Source organism: Amblyomma americanum, chromosome 10, assembly GCF_052857255.1.
Source record: "Amblyomma americanum isolate KBUSLIRL-KWMA chromosome 10, ASM5285725v1, whole genome shotgun sequence".
In the NCBI taxonomy this organism is placed as follows: Eukaryota; Metazoa; Arthropoda; class Arachnida; order Ixodida; family Ixodidae; genus Amblyomma; species Amblyomma americanum.
This window is the reverse complement of record NC_135506.1, coordinates 115951850-115968798: the sequence shown is the minus strand read 5'-3', so window position 1 is coordinate 115968798 and position 16949 is coordinate 115951850.

The following is a 16949-nucleotide window of genomic DNA, read 5'->3' as shown; positions in this document are numbered from 1 at the left end:
TGCGCTGTAAAGCCCATGTGTAAAGATGAGAAATTTTTTTTCTATTACCCTTGTATAATTTTTTACTTTGCTATGATCAGGTCAACATACCCGAAAGGCTGGTAGCAGACAACAGGGCGCAAGAATGCTTTTGAGGGAAATAGCCAGACCGTAACTATCAGGATATAACTCTATAACGCGGTGCATTTTTTATCGTAAATGCATTTCATATTCCCAGACTGGATAGCTTAAAGAAACTAAATTTGTAAGTATATTGATCGTCACGTTATCTATGGAGCGGACGCAAACAGATTGATGATCTGAGAGAAGCAACAACCTATCCCGCAGTGTTATACAACTTAAACCTACTTCTACTTCGTCAGGCTTTCGGACAGTTTCAATGCGAAAGCATTTTAATGCTCATCAGCAACGAAACCTGGCGTTGTCGTTGACTAGTCCCAAAAATCTCAAATGACGCCACCATGGTATCACAGAAAAAAAATGGCGGACGGTTCAGCGCTGCTGAGCCCGAAATATTGTGCGACAGCACAGTTTTTGCAGGTGCACACCACCATCAGGGCGTCCACCGACCAGCCATGAGCATCTTCAACTTCTTCATCGTCAATGCTAATTTACCCAATGCACGCTGGCGGCCTATGCTCCAGAGCCGCGTTTCTGCCACAACGTTGTCCACACCAACGCACACAGTGCACACCTCTCTGCCACTACCGCCACATAGCTCAAAGAGCGAATATTAGTTTGATAGCAGCATTAGTTGATGAAGATGACGATGTGCAATGCTCAGCAAGAGAGTGTGTCGCAGTTCATTATGAGACGTGATCGGCTGATGCGGTAGCGTACTGCTCTCGTGCAGTGGCCAGCGAAGATGGTCTGTTTGAGTCGCCGCGGTCGCGGCAATATTTTTTATTTATGGTTTCGCGAAGGTCACCTTTAAGGCCATGCTTCACACAAACGGTGAGACGGTTTGACCTCGTGCAGCAGTATCTTCACACTGCAATAAACTTTCCTGCGAAGGTGCGGGGACTTTCACATCACAAGGCGAGCACGCAAGCCATAGGTCACAAAACCGTGCTGCCCCTTGACGAGTAAAGGTGAACGAACTGTACGCGTTGCCTTATACCCCTGTCACACAGGCATTTCGAGGGCCCTCGAACCGATAGTCTATCGACTCAAAGGCGATCGAGCGCTGCCACACGGGCAGTTTCAATGGCGATCGAGTCAATAGCCTATCGAGTCAACGGAGCAGCACGGAACTCCATCGAGCGTTGCTCTGAGCGGCGCCAAGCGCACTTTCGTACACGACACATTCGCGGTGCAAAAACATGAACAAACATTATTCGCATAAAATTTAATGTAAGCAGCCTGTAAAATTATTTTAAAATTACATTAGACTGGTTTTAAGTGCATTAAGCGCATTAATTTTGCGTTGCAGTCTTTGCGTTGCTTGCGTACTTAACGTTGACAACATGGCGGCACCCTGCCCGCCCGCTTCACAGCGATAACAGCTTCGTCGCTAATCCCTCACCCCGCCGCGGTGGCTCAGTGGTTAGGGCGCTCGACTACTGATCCGGAGTTCCCGGGTTCGAACCCGACCGCGGCGGCTGCGTTTTTATGGAGGAAAAACGCTAAGGCGCCCGTGTGCTGTGCGATGTCAGTGCACGTTAAAGATCCCCAGGTGGTTGAAATTATTCCGGAGCCCTCCACTACGGTACCTATTCTTCCTTTCTTCTTTCACTCCCTCCTTTATCCCTTCCCTTACGGCGCGGTTCAGGTGTCCAACGATATATGAGACATACTGCGCCAGTTCCTTTCCCCAAAAAACCAATTATTATTATTATTATTAATCCCTCAAAGCAATATCGTGTTCTAAGCTGTTGTATTCGCCTTCGATTTGCTCATTCTTACTCTCGCATAAAGTTTCAAGAGAAAAATAGCTCTTGTTTTTCAGATATCATGGCGATTTCCCCGGTCTTAAGCCTGACGAAGCAGCGCTCCGACGCAGTTGGACTGGCTTGATTTTGGCTCGTCTTGTATTAGAGTGGCTACAGCAGTGTATGCATATGTACGTCGCGTACGTGCAATTAAACGGGATTTTAACGACTTTCGCGTATGCCTGTATTTCAGCATTTAGTATAAATTTATCAAATATTTTTGTTATTTTTGCAAAATACAAAGTAGCGATTGTGGCGCCACACATCTGTGGCGTAAGACAAGAGAACCATTTCAATGGCCATTGAGATTTTCCGTGTAGCAGCGGCGAGTTCGATGGCGATTGAGAATCTCGAAGACCCTCGACTCGAGGGTGATTGAAACTGACCGTATGACAGGGGTATTAATTACGACTGTAGGGTAATGAGTAGGCGTGTCATAAGAAAGGAAGAGGAAAAAAAAAGATCTCGCGTGCAGATCACTTCTAAGGGGCTTAGCGTGGTTTTATCGCATTCGAAGCACTTACAACCTCCGTCAAAAGATACAGTCTAAGGTGTTTGCTTCTCAAAGGTGCTTAGCGGCACTTAGATAGCAATTGCTGCGGCTGGCAATATTTTTTTCCTTCACTTTTTTCAAAAATAACCCACTACTAATAGGGCGTGAAGTCATTCCTCTTTCTAGAGGTTACGGTCCTCTGAGGATGCATAACGATTGCACACAGCAGGCCCCAGGTGTAAGTAGTCGTGAAGTTCGCGGGGCTATGCCTTCTCCGTCGCGTCTCGGTTCGCGAGAAAGGAATGCCCATTGAGTTTTTTATCTCCTTGCCTCCGCACAAAGGGAGAGAAGGGGTGAGTTGTGGATAGCCAGCGGGAAAAGGGAGCTGAACAGCGGAGGATTCCGAGAATACGGGTAAGGTCAAAGCCCTTTCGGGAACGTATACCTCAGGTCGCATCCCATTGTGCACGTTCTTGCTACGAGGCGGGGGCACGCGGGTGGCGAAGAGCCATCATAATCCGCGTCGCGTTGCGTGGCTTTTGTCCAGTGTTGTAGGCGTTACCGAAAAAAAGTAACTAAATACGTTACTCGTTACGTTAAAAAAAAAAGGAACGCGTTACCGCCCTACGTTACCTACAAAAAAGGTAACGCGTTGTCGTCACTGTTACCGAAAAAAAGTACCGCACGTTACTTTCCCGTTACTTCATAGCCGTAAATTTTAAGTTTTCGTCACCTTAAGAACTTACGATAACAATTTTTTAAAGCTCACATTTCACATATATCATTATAGTAGCCTAAAGATGCCTGTAGAGTTACATGTTTTGGATTCTAACTGTGTGGCACATGATGAAGCCATCTTCTGAATGTGGCATTAAACACAAAATGACAATCCATTATCAATTCTAACTTCACAAAGAAAACGTCGCTGAACTCTCAACAAATTTAGAGTAATTCTTAAAAATGTGATGTTCCAAAATGCTCGGCATGCTTCCATTCTGTAGAGTTGTGTGTGTGAGCGGTTTGGGAAGGGAGGTAGGCGAAGGGAAGTGTGTGAATGCGTGTTCGTGCAGGTGTTTCGTGCTTTATGGCTATTCTGTCTTTTTTTTTAGTTGGGTGCGTTGTCAAAGGCAGCTGTTTTCTGGCATGCATGCGAGCACCAACAAGGGTAGTCGGGAGCACCTGTACATTTTGCTTATTTACATCGCTTTAGGTGTACTGTGCTTTTTTTCTAAAAAAAGGGGGCGGAGTCGGGGACAATTGGAAGAAAAAGTAACTGGTAACGTGACACCTCACGTTACCGAAAAATGTTAACGTAAGTACGTTACCCGTTCCAGTTCCGAATTGGTAGCGAGTACGTTACTAAGTTACCGAAAAAAGTAACGCGTTACCGGTAACACCGTTACTTGTAACGCGTTACCGACAACACTGCTTTTGTCCCATGTCTACGGTGCCGCTGCTTAGAATTTATCCCGCTCCATGGTGCGTTTTTGTCGGTGATTTTCGCCCGACGGCGCGCATTTGACGCCCGGTCTCGAAAAAAACGCCCGCCGCCGCCGTTCCGACTCTGCCAGATATTGACGCGCGGCGTCCGGCGAGACCGGAAGCGGCAGCCGGACAAGCCAATAGCAGCGCAGAAAGCCCGCTCTTCCGGTTTGGCTGCCTCCGCCGCCGCAGCCGCCAACATGGCTGCCGTGGCCGACGAGCAGTGCTGTGTTTTTTGCACAGAAATGTTATTATCGCGGAAATAAACGCTTCACCAGACATGAAATGCCACTTTTTTTTGGAGAGAATGACCGAATCTTGGATCGAAATGCCCGCCTTTCCTCCCTGAGGCGAAGGTGCTGAAGAAAACCGCTGCCGATGTAGCCACAGCTGAGCGTGCATCGAAGGGTACGCGACCGCATGCATTCGACTACGCAAAACCTTGTAAATATCTATGCACGCGTGCTGCAATCAGTACAGTGGTGTCTAAATGAACAATTTCGTTATTTTAACAGAGGAGTCAGCGTCGCTGCTCTCGAAGAGCTCCTCGCTCAATGGTATTTGACACTTCTTGATCACATTGCTTTCGCGCTGACAGATACGCGGCGGCGCGCTGCCGCTTTTCGCTCCATGTGTCTCCGGCCGGGCGTCGCGCCGCCACGTTTTCTGCCGGGCGAACATCGTCGAAAAAAAAAACGTCGCATGTATCCCGGGCGGCGCTCGTTGATAGCTTGAGGTCCGGTCAACAAGACATTGCCACACTAGTTGTAGAGACACCAAAAATGACCGCTCATTAGCACAGGTCAACATCACACGCCCAGGGAAGGGACACGCGAGAGACCCGCTTTGTAAGAGAGCTTGTGTACGCCGACTACTTTGCGTAAGACAGCTTGTGAGTGATGGTACTGAATAGCTCGACCTCGGAGATAGCCTTTCTTGTAATCTGGGTTTACCAGAGGTTTAAACAACCCGCACCCTGGGAAAGCGAGGATGTTCGAGAAGTTTGTGGGAGGAAAGAAGAATACTCTGGAATCTCGATGGTGGAGAATGTACATATTTGTACACTGTTTGTCGAGATGAGTTATCTTCTTTCCCCAATCGTTTATTGGCAGCGCTTTATTTTCCCAATCGGGGATTGGTGTTTTCCTTTTCCCAGTGATTTATTGGGTGGATGTTTGTGGAGTTACCTGATTGGAAACTGTCCACACCGAGGGCGGGGACATAGGATTTAAAGCCAGCTGTTTTGGCGGGACCGCGAGGGCTGGTTTCGTCAGGTAAAACTACGAGTCAGTCAAATGTATATACCTTTTCTTCTTGCTTGTATCTTTCGTTGTTTTATTAATTTTCATTAAAAAGTTCACCTCTCCAGAAGTGTCCTCGGGCAACGTGGTCGAGCAGTATCGAATCTCGAAGGCGACAAGCATCCTTTAACCATCATCATCTCACCCCATTTCCCTCTATAAGATGAAGAGGCAAAATCAACTAGTGTCCTCCGCAATTTTGTCTTTGTTAATGCGAGCAAGAATATAATAGTCTGTAGACAGGATACGTATGTACCAGATACCTAACCATGAACGGACTACGGCTAAACGTACGCAAAAATCAAAACCAAAATCGCAGCAAACGCCGCTCTTTCCGGCATGCAGTAACGCTGCTGCCAAACGAGGAGTTCGTCGGTTTCCACTTGTCTCGCTTGATTCGAGCCAGCCACCAAAGCTTCCCTTTTGGGTGGTTTAGAAAATCGAACGCCTTCCAACCATTCTTCAAATTTTTTGGAGTCCTAGAAAACACAACATCGAGGCGTTTTCCCCAGAGCGAAGCCAATGGAACGGGGCAGCGGAATGGCGGAGGGCGTTCGTGATAACCGATCGAGGCGGGGCCGAACCTCTCAAACGGTGCGCCACAATGAACGGCATCACTCCCATCGAAGCACTCTAGCTTTTCAGCCACTAGTGCTTCGCTGCTTCGCATGGATATTTGGCTTGCACGAGAATTGCACAAGTAGCGAATGGTTACAAAAATATTCGATTTGTAATCGGTTACGTTCTTACACGTTTCGATTCGTATTCGACTCGGATTCGAAAACGTACTACTCGCACAACCCTACATTCGATTAGGAGTATATTATTGTGCCGTAAGAGCTTTGGGTCTGGAATTCCAATTGGACGCTACGCTTTACTGTCAGGCGGCAGGGGCTGTATTAGATACACAGAGAGCCATATTACGGAGCGCCGCTGAGTCAAGCTTCAGTGCAGTCTGACGACACAACTTATCTCAACGAAGATTGACCTCCTGATTGGTTGGCCTTTCTTGACGCTTGTGCGCCTATCTCCCGGCATTTTGATGGGCGAGCGGAGTGATGGCGTTATGATGTATGACAGCATTGCAAAATCCGACCTGCTTAAGCAAGGCATGAGAAGAGTTAATGAGACTGTTGTTCTTCCGTGCAAAAAAAGAAAAGAAAAACTGCAACGATCACTCAGTGGTGTAAGGCGGCAAAGAAAAAAAAGAAGCTGCTGTTAGTTTTTTATGCTGACTACCATTGTAACGGAAAGTTTCAGAAGTTTTCGGATAAGTTCGTCTTCCTGTGCTCCTTAATCATCGGCCGAATTTCCTGAGAATGGGAGCAAAAAGTATTTCGTGCTTAATACCACTGTGTTTTACTCTAAAAACGCATAATTTAAACATGAATAATTATCTGAAACAAGCACGTTATAGACGATCTGGATACTGCGGACATAGGCTGCTCTCGAGCCCGTAGCATCGTATAGTGAGTATGTCTGCGTTCGCGTGCGCTGTTTTGGTGCAATTTTTGTCACTATGCTGCTTTGGTGCTTCTTCCTAATTTATCTGTAACAGTTGTTTTAAGTAGCTCAAATTTAACTAATAAATATCGTTTCGGAAACAAAGGATAGCATTAAAAATGTACCCTGCTGGTCTAGTCAGTAGCGCGCCGGCTCCTGATTTAGATTCTTTCGTTAAAATTTAAGCAGCGCTAACTTTTAGGACGAATACACAGAAGACATGACAGGACGACATGACATGACAGGTCCTGTCATGTCTTCTGTGTATTCGTCCTAAAAGTTAGCGCTGCTTAAATTTTAACGAAAGAATATGCATAACCAACTAGCCCCGCAACCTGATTTAGAGGTCGTCAGTTCCAATCCCGATATTTTCTTGTTCACGTTTCTCTAATAGCAACTGTGATCTGTGCACTCAGTAATTGCAGTCGAACGTCGTGACAACGAAGACGAAGGGGCTCCGAAAAATTTTTGCTACAGCCGTGCGAGGCACCGGCCGCAACTGTCGCACGCCCGCGGGTTTATCAGGCACCGTGTGTACCGAGGACAACATAACTCCATGGCGTTCCACCGATGTGGGTTGAGAGAGTCTTCGGCAAGAGCACCGAGCGTCCACCACGCGGCCGAATTCGCGTACCCCAAGCGAACATGTAGGCCTCGCCATCGCGCGCCTGTTCATTCCGCAGCTCGCGTAGGCTTAAGCGCCTAGAAAACGAGTCTCGGAGAAATGATGTTTTAGAGGACAGGGATATATATAATCGGGATATTTAGTTGAGTTTTCGAAGTGCTGATGCCAATACATGCCGCGGTAAAAGAGCTCACGCGGCGTCGATTTCGTCGCGAGTGCCATGGTTTGGTTGGCCACCCCGCAAGACGCAAGAGCAGCTGGCAACAGTGTGGCCACTACCCAGCACGACACCACTGTCATGCGGAGAATCCCTATGCCAGACCGAAGGACACCCTTCGTGCACAGTTTTGATGATTGCTGCCTTCTGGTCAACGGAAATTGTTTTGCGGTACTGTTTTCCTATCACTTGGCATCACGAAATCATCGCGACGTCGATACCTTTAAAGGAGCATAGACATGAAAGAAATTTTTGTTTGCATGTTTTGTTCTTTCAAACGATGCGTTAAGCATTGCTGGTATACATATCACCCGGTCGCATTCACCTAAGACCGCTAAATAACTTGTAATTGAATTTCTTTTTGGCGCTGCTTCGGTTTCATCAACCGAACAATGACTATGACGTGTAGTTGAACTTTAGGTCACGTGAGACAGGGAAAAAGGCAATATAACTTCTGATACATCTTTTGCTGTAATTCTACATCATGAAGATGGCAAGTTTAGGTTTCAGCGCTGTAGTGAGCAAGAACTACGTGTCAGCGTTTATATTGCAGGTTTTTCATGCCTCACGTGACCTAAAGTTCAGCTGCACGTCACAGCCATCGTTCGGTCGATGAAACCAAAACAGGATGAGAAAGAAATTCAATTACAAATATCAGGAGTGCATGTTGTTGGGCGAGTCGGTCGTACATCGTTGAGTAAAGGTACTGCGCAAAATAGTACAAACATGGACGAGAAGGGCACAAGGACGGGCGCAGACTCGCGACTGGGTTTATTCAGAACAACGCATGCTTATAACTTCCACACCACCATGTCACTCACTAAGCGCAAGCCAGAAAACTGCATTCTGTCAGATAAAGTCTTATCGAGGTATCACTCACGCCATCATCTCTTTTGTTCCTAATGAAAAAAGCCTCAGCAAGTTCACGCGCCATCTGGTCACGGCTACGCCTCAATATACTCGTTTTCGGCAGCAAAGGCAGGCATGGGTTATCACGCGTAGCCGAAGGGCATGCGCTGCAGTGTAAGGGAAGATTAGATCCTTTTCCGGTCTTGATTGAAGGGTGGTGTTCCCTCATCCGGTCGTTTACACATCGGCCCGTTTGACCGATGTAAGCTTTTCCACATGTCAGGGGGATCTCGTAAACAACCCCCTCCGAGCACTTGACGAACTCAGTGGCGTGACGCTTCTTGCAACCTCGCACGCTCCTTTCTCGGGCAGCAATGCGAGGGCAGAGTGAGGCCAATTTGCGCATTAGGAACAAAAGAGATGATTGCGTGAGTGATACCTCGATAAGAGTTTATCAGGATAATAATAATAATAATAATAATAATAATAATAATAATAATAATAATAATAATAATAATAATAATAATAATAATAATAATAATAATAATAATAATAATAATAATAATAATAATAATAATAATAATAATAATAATAATAATAATAATAATAATATTATTATTAATAATAATAATAATAATAATAATAATTTATTGCCACAGCATATTGAAATACATACAGAATCGGGCCTGTCAAAGCCAAAAGGAGGCTTGTAGGACTAGGCCCGGCAACATCGGCGAGCGAAAAGTGATGGCGTACAAGTCACATAATAAAGTACACACACTGAATACATATTATGAAGAGAAAAGAGAAAAAAAACAGAAAAAAACTACAAATCTCCAGTGTCATTTGTTTTCTAGCACTAACGCTTTTCACAGAGTTTTTTTTAATCATGCGTTTAATAGTTGCCTTAGAAGTAGCGGATAACACATCATCAAGAAGGCTATTGAATAATATAGGGACGTATACACAGCGTCTTGCTTTGCCGTATCTGGTCGCGTATCTATGGACCTTAAAGCGTTGTCCTTTACGTGGCGTTCTGGCCACAACTGATTTTGTCTTGAACGTAGGATTCCAGAAGTGTCGGAGAACAACGGTTTGTTTATATAAGTGCTCAAAGGAAGGAAGACCAAGGATATTAAATAAGTTATCTGAAGGTGGAAAGGAATGTGCATATGCGGTACTTTTCAACATACTTTTTAAGAGCGTGTCTACACGGTCATGCCACTTTTGAGAGCAGTGCGCGAACAGTGTGATGCCGTATCTCAGAACACTGTATGCTAGAGCGTGCATGATTGTCTTTTTACCGATAATGGTATGAAAGATTTAACAGTAAACAGTAACCAGGCAGTGCTACGCAATTTGCTACAAATGTGTGCCAAGTGACTGTTCCACGTGAGGTCAGCATCAAAGTAAACACCCAGATATTTTATGCAATGGACACTTTCAACTGGAGAACAATGACAGTCTTTATCATTGTGGCAGTGTAAAAAGATGAATTCATTCAGTACAGTTGTCTTCAAGGGGTTTCTAAAGCAGACTAATTTCGTTTTTTGCTGGTTTATCAAAAGGCCATTCAGAGAAAACCAGTTCATCGCATTACAGATGTTTTCTTGTAGTAAAGCAACAGCATGTTTGTAGGAAATGTGCTTTGAAAGTAAAACTATGTCATCGGCGTATTGAAAGACCAAGGCATTAGACACTGTTGATGCGAAGTCATTTATAAATAGATTGAAAAGTAATGGCGATAAAATAGATCCCTGGGGAACGCCCGCTTTCAGTATCTGACGGCTGCTAATGACTGTGTTGTTATCGAGGGCTACTACTTGTGAGCGATCTTGTAAGTAACTTTTCAACAGTTCATCAAATGGTCCTCTAAATCCGTACAGGTACAATTTTCGCAACAATATTTCGTGATTTACTGTGTCGAAAGCCTTGGCAATATCTAGAAACAGGCAGCAAGCAAACAGATTGTGTTCAAAAGCCTCGTATAACTCGTCCGAGAATTCTTCGAGCATTGAAATCGTTCCACGGCCTTCTATGAATCCGAACTGCCGGTCAGATAGAACAGAAAATTTTTTCGAAAATGATGACATGGACTCTAGCATAAATTTTTCTAAAATTTGTGAAAGTATTGGCAAAATCGAAATTGGTCGGTAATTTTCAAGGTTCTCTCTCTTGCCACCCTTGTATACCGGCCTCACAATCGCTGTTTTTAGCGTACTTGGTATCATACCAGTCTCTAAGAAACCGTTAAGGATAAAAAGAAGAATATTCTCCAGAACTTCAAAATTTCTCTGAAGCAGGGCCACAGTAATACCATCAAGGCCCGGTGGTTTATTCCGTTTGAAATTGAAGATTATGCGCGCAAGGTCTACTGACGACATCTTCGGTAAATAGGCGGACGCCGATATGGTACGCGTCAAGGAACAGCTGTTTTGTGGCAAGGTTGATTTTGAGCGAGACACACGTGCGAAGTGTTCGTAGAACAATTCTGCGGTTTCCTGAAGATTGCATGCAAATATTTCTTGAAAAGAAGACTCATTTCTGTTAACGCCTCTGATATGATTAATCAGTGACCATGTTTTGGCGGGGTTTCTGGCTGCTCGCTTAAACTGTTCACGGTAATACTGACGTTTAGCGGAACGAATAAGCGCAACAACCTTATTTCTTGCGGTCCTATATTCGATTTGTAGTTCAATCTTTTTAGAGGAGCGTTTACGACGTTTCCATAACCAATCCCTATGTGAAATTGCCTGCATAATAGTATCATTAAACCAGACATGATTACGTCTTTGTTTTTTGCGGATGATCCGCTTACATGCCTGTTCTAACTTGTTTAATTGCTGGCAGAACCGAGAATAAACTAAGTCCGGGGGATTAGACCTATATAATGCCTGCCAGTCAAAGTTTCCAATTAGATTATCTAATTTGCGCTGATCCACTATAGCAACGTGCACGTTATTTTTTGCAGTGTCATAAGTTGAGCGCCCTGGATTCTTATTAGTTGTACGGTCAAAGAAACGACAAACAGTAAAGTAATGATCGGCTAAACGTTGATTAATGACAGCTGACGACAGATCGCAGTTAGGAGCACGTACGTCTATGTGATCAAGACACGCTTGGACCAATCTACCACCCAGCGGTTCTTCGCGAGACGGTGCGTTAATAACATTTTCTATGCCAAACGTTGAAAGAACAGCTAGATAATCTGCCACAACCGTTTTAGTGTGACATAGCGTATCTATGTTTAAATCACCTGCTATGCAGAGTTGATCTATTGTGTTATTAGCCTGCAAGATTATTTCCAGTTCTAGAAGAAAACGGCTGATGCTGTTTGATGGCGGCCGGTAAATTGCCAGCAACATAAGAGACGTTAACTTGGAGCATAGTTCCAAAGCTAGGCATTCGGCATGTGAAAATGATATATCCATTCTAGATATATTAAACGTGTCCCGGGCGAAAACAGCGATTCCACCCCCTCTACGTGAAAAACGAGTCGCAAACATTGGTTGGTAGCCCTTCAGGGTAAACAAATCTAGGCAGGAATCTGGAACATTAATTTCTGTTAGCACAAAAATATCTATAAAATCAATGGCACCTTCTGCAATAGTTCTAAACTCGTCCCAGTATTTGCGCAAGCTACGTATATTAACATTTATCAGAGTAAATTCTGTACCAGAGTTTGGACCGAAGTCCTGCTTAAATGATTCAAAGTCAGGAAAACTTAGCGTAGCTGATGGAGCGCCGTTCATTGTATTAGATCTAGGTCTGCTTCACAGACTACTCGGATAAGAGGCGCCTTCTCCTCTTTCCTAGCAAAGATTTTGCCTCCTCTTGCCCACACAAATTTGTACTCCTTTTCTTTTCCTACCTTCCTGGCCTTCCAGAACAGTTCACGGTTCATTTTTGTTAGGTTGTCATTAAAAAAGATCTTTTCCAGCACCTTTGATTCATTCAAGACCTTGAGTTTGCTTCGAGCGTTAAACCATCTTTCTCTGGTTGCTACGTTAGTGAAGCGCACCAGGATGATCGGAACGCTGTCTTTCTTGGCCGGAATAATAATAATAATAATAATAATAATAATAATAATAATAATAATAATAATAATAATAATAATAATAATAATAATAATAATAATAATAATAATAATAATAATAATAATAATAATAATAATAATAATAATAATAATAATAATAATAATAATATAATAATAATAATAATAATAATAATAATAATAATAATAATAATAATAATAATAATAATAATAATAATAATAATAATAATTGGTTTTTGGGGAAAGGAAACGGCGCAGTATCTGTCTCATATATCGTTGGACACTTGAACCGCGCCGTAAGGGAAGGGATAAAGGAGGGAGTGAAAGAAGAAAGGAAGAATGAGGTGCCGTAGTGGAGGGCTCTGGAATAATTTAGACCACCTGGGGATCTTTAACGTGCACTGACATCGCACAGCACGCGGGCGCCTTAGCGTTTTTCCTCCATAGAGTATATCAGACAGAATGCAGATTTCTGGCTTGCGCTCAGTGACTGACATGGTGGTGTGGAAGTTATAAGTATGTGTTGTTCTGAATAAACCCAGTCGCGAGTCTGCGCCCGTCCTTGTGCCCTTCTCGTCCATGTTTGTATTATTTTTCGCAGTACCATTACTCAACGATGTACGACCGATTCGCCCAACAACATGCACTCCTGAAATATGTTTATCCTGCAGTGGGCCCTTTCTTTTGTGTCTCCCCGACAAACTGTCATGTTCCCACCGTAATGAGCGCCATCGTTTCTGCGACCTGCCGAGCAAGATTTTTTGGCTACTGCTTGAAGAGGAATCTACTGCCGGTGGAATTCATTGCTCTTTTTGGTCACGTTTTGCCGTCTGTCGGCCATGTGAAGCGTATCTGCAAAATCCTGCGATCAGAGCTATGGCGCCAAATTAGGCTACTCAATGACTGGCTGCGTGTGCTCGCCTACCGTACGGATACTGAGTGGATTGGTGAAGCGAGGCTACGGACGTATCGGCTGCAAACAATGCAGGCGGTAGACTTTTGGTGGAAGTGCCTTTTGCTGCGCCTCCCCAAGAACAAGCCTAGGGAAAAAAGTATGACGGTGGAATTTTCGTATTGGGCAATACCGAACTTCCCACCAAGATAACCGAGGTGCTAAATAAGGGTCACATGTTTAGCACGGAACCTAAAGTGCCAGCGCATGAGCTGCTCTCTTTGAACCGGCAAATGGCTCGTAAAGCAAACGACGAGGACTGTGAAAGGTGTCTACTCGATGGTGTAGACAGTCTGCTACGCACTGCCACCCGGTCACGGGTTTCTGCAGGCGGACGCACCTCTAGCATGCAAAAAAGCGTGGAAGAAGTTGTTTGTTTCTTCAAGGAAAATGATTTGGTCCTTCTACAATCGGACAAGGAGGGAGGTTTCGCCGTTCTACCGTCTGGGATGTTTCATGACAAGGCCACTCAAGCCGTCGCTAAGAACTTCGTTACCAAGAAAGTGAGACCAACCAAGGTAAAGACCCGAGCGATGGAATTGTGTAGACTTGGCTTTAGAGAGACTGTCAAAAGCTGTTGATAAATGCAAACGAAATAGCCTAGAACTGTTTTTCACGGTAAAAACCCACAAGATTGACCAACCTTTTAGGTGCATTGTAAGCGAAAGGGATACTTGGCAACGGGAGGTTAGCTCTTTTCTCCTTAAGTGTTTGAAGTATTTAAAGATACAAGACCCTTTCATGGTAAAGAACTCGGGTGATGTAGTATCTTCCTTACAAGGTTCACCATCAGTGGGGTACGCTGTTTCGTTTGACGTAGAAAACCTGTTTTTTTTCTATACCACATGATGCTCTGTTTCGTGCTGTTAGTTCTTGCATTGAAGATAATGAGGTCGTGGGTTTTCAAAACGCCAGTGGTTTGTCCCAGGACAACTTTATGTCACTACTTGAATTCTATCTCGAGTCAACCTTTGCAACCTTTGAGAACCAGGTCCTGGTTCAACGCGAGAGTATTTGTATTGGCTCTGGTGTGGCTCCTGTGTTGGCTGACATTTTCTTGGGAAGTATTGATTGTGATCTGGTTTGTTATTTGGACAAGTTTGTTTTTAAGGTTTTTAGATACATGGACAACTATCTGGTTTTTCTTAAAGAGCAACCTGGTTTGACACACACGAACTCCATGCAAGAGATTTTATCAGTTTTTAAACGACACAGGAGGGGTCTAACATTCACCTACGAATTAGCAGACGATAATAGATTGCAGTTTTTAGATATCAACCTGTTTTTAAAGCCAGATCACACTTGCTAGATGTACTCGCCACGAGCCCGAAAATACCTGTTGCCATACGAATCCGCACATTCCAAGACGGTAAAACGGGCCATTGCTACATTCTGCCTGAAGGGAGCCTTGGAGAGGTCGTGTGTTCATCTCGTGCATGGCAGCCTTGACAATCAGGTTGGTAGATTGCTGAGGGCTGGGTTCCCTTTTCCAGTTGTCGTCGCTGTGGCGGAAAAGCTACTACGGAGATTGAAAGCGAGAGCACCCCAGGAAGATTCCGTCCGAGAAAAAATCAGGCCGACGGTTGCTCCCTACAAACTCAGGGTATCACACAACTTGAAGAACGTAGCTAATCGCTACGGCGTGCCGGTGGTATTTTCTGCCCCGCGCAAATTGGCCTCACTCTGTCCTCTGATTGCTGCCCGAGAAAGGAGCGTGCGAGGTTGCAAGAAGCGTCACGCCACTGAGTTCGTCAAGTGCTCGGAGGGGGTTGTTTACGAGATCCCCCTGACATGTGGAAAAGCTTACATCGGTCAAACGGGCCGGTGTGTAAACGACCGGCTGAGGGAACACCAGCCTTCAATCAAGACCGGATCTAATCTTCCCTTACACTGCAGCGCATGCCCTTCGGCTACGCGTGATAACCCATGCCTGCCTTTGCTGCCGAAAACGAGTATATTGAGGCGTAGCCGTGACCAGATGGCGCGTGAACTTGCTGAGGCTTTTTTCATTAGGAACAAAAGAGATGATGGCGTGAGTGATACCTCGATAAGACTTTATCAGACAGAATTCAGTTTTCTGGCTTGCGCTTAGTGAGTGACATGGTGGTGTGGAAGTTATAAGTATGCGTTGTCCTGAATAAACCCAGTCGCGAGTCTGCGCCCGTCCTTGTGCCCTTCTCGTCCATGTTTGTACTATTTTGCGCAGTACCTTTACTCAACATTTACAAATTATTTAGCGTCGTAGGTGAATACGACGCGATGATCCACGTATTCTAATGCTAATGGTTCAACATCGCACACATTGCCTGCGGTTAGCGTACGTTTAGCGGGCAATCGCTTAGGGTACGTAGACAGCGTATATTTTTCGTTTTTTCTTTCTAATCATACGCCGCGAGCAGACCACACGCATTTCGGCGACGGTGGATTTCGCATGCTCTCTCCGCTGAATGCCCAACTGTTAAGCAGCCATTACTCTTATGGGGCGTTCACACTAAGGCTAGAGTTGTCCAGCTCCTCATATCATAGTGGGCGATTTTAATGCTCATCACCCTCAGTGGGGCAGTGCTGTTATGAATAACCGAGGCAGGAATCTGTTTGACTTTATGCACTCCCAGAACTTCATCAATATCAACGATGGTTCACCTACGTTTCTGCGTGGCACGTCGTACAGCAGCTGCTTGGATCTGGCGTTTGTTTCAGCAAGTCTCCAGTTTTACGTCAGCTGGTGCAGTGACGTGGAAACACATGGGAGTGACCACATTCCAACGTATGTTTGCGTCAAGTGGTACGCACCTACTACTCCGTCTCGCGTGCGATATACAGACTGACCTGCCTTTAGGTCGTCCGTGGAGATTTCCTGTGTGGACCTCTCAACACAATCTAAAATAGAAGGCCTGATTACGTCCTCACTCAGTGAGACCACGCGGAATTTATGTGCGCCTACGCCAGGGTCTACTATTGACGTGGAATTCGAAAGACTACGCGCAGTCCGTCGGCGCGCCGAAAGGAAATACAGAAGAACCAAATCCACGTATGATCTTGACGTTTGTCGCCGAGCTCGACGACAAATAAAGCGCCACCTAGCGAGACTAGGGAGACAACGTTGTAGGCAGTTCTGTTCATCGCTGGACCCTCGCAAACCACTGTCGCGTATTTGGCATGTAGCCAGGAGCTTGCGTTCACCCCCGCAGGAACGCTATCCTTTCCATGCCCTGTCTATTTACCAACGCCGTAATAATGTAGAGGTAGCAGAAGAATTCTGCAAAATGGTTGTGGGCACAACTATGGTACCGTCAAACCGTTTGGAGGCTTTTGTACCACCTTCACCAGATGACCACTACGACATGCTATTCACAATGCCTGAACTAGAAGCTGCTCTTTCCTCGTGTAGGCGTCCATCTGCACCTGGTCCTGACGGGATTTCGTACGCGTCCCTCTCTCACCTTGGCATGGAAGGCCGAACGGTGCTGCTCAGTTACTACAATGATACATGGGCTTCCGGAATCGTTCCAGAACACTGGATCAGCCGCCTGGTTGTACTT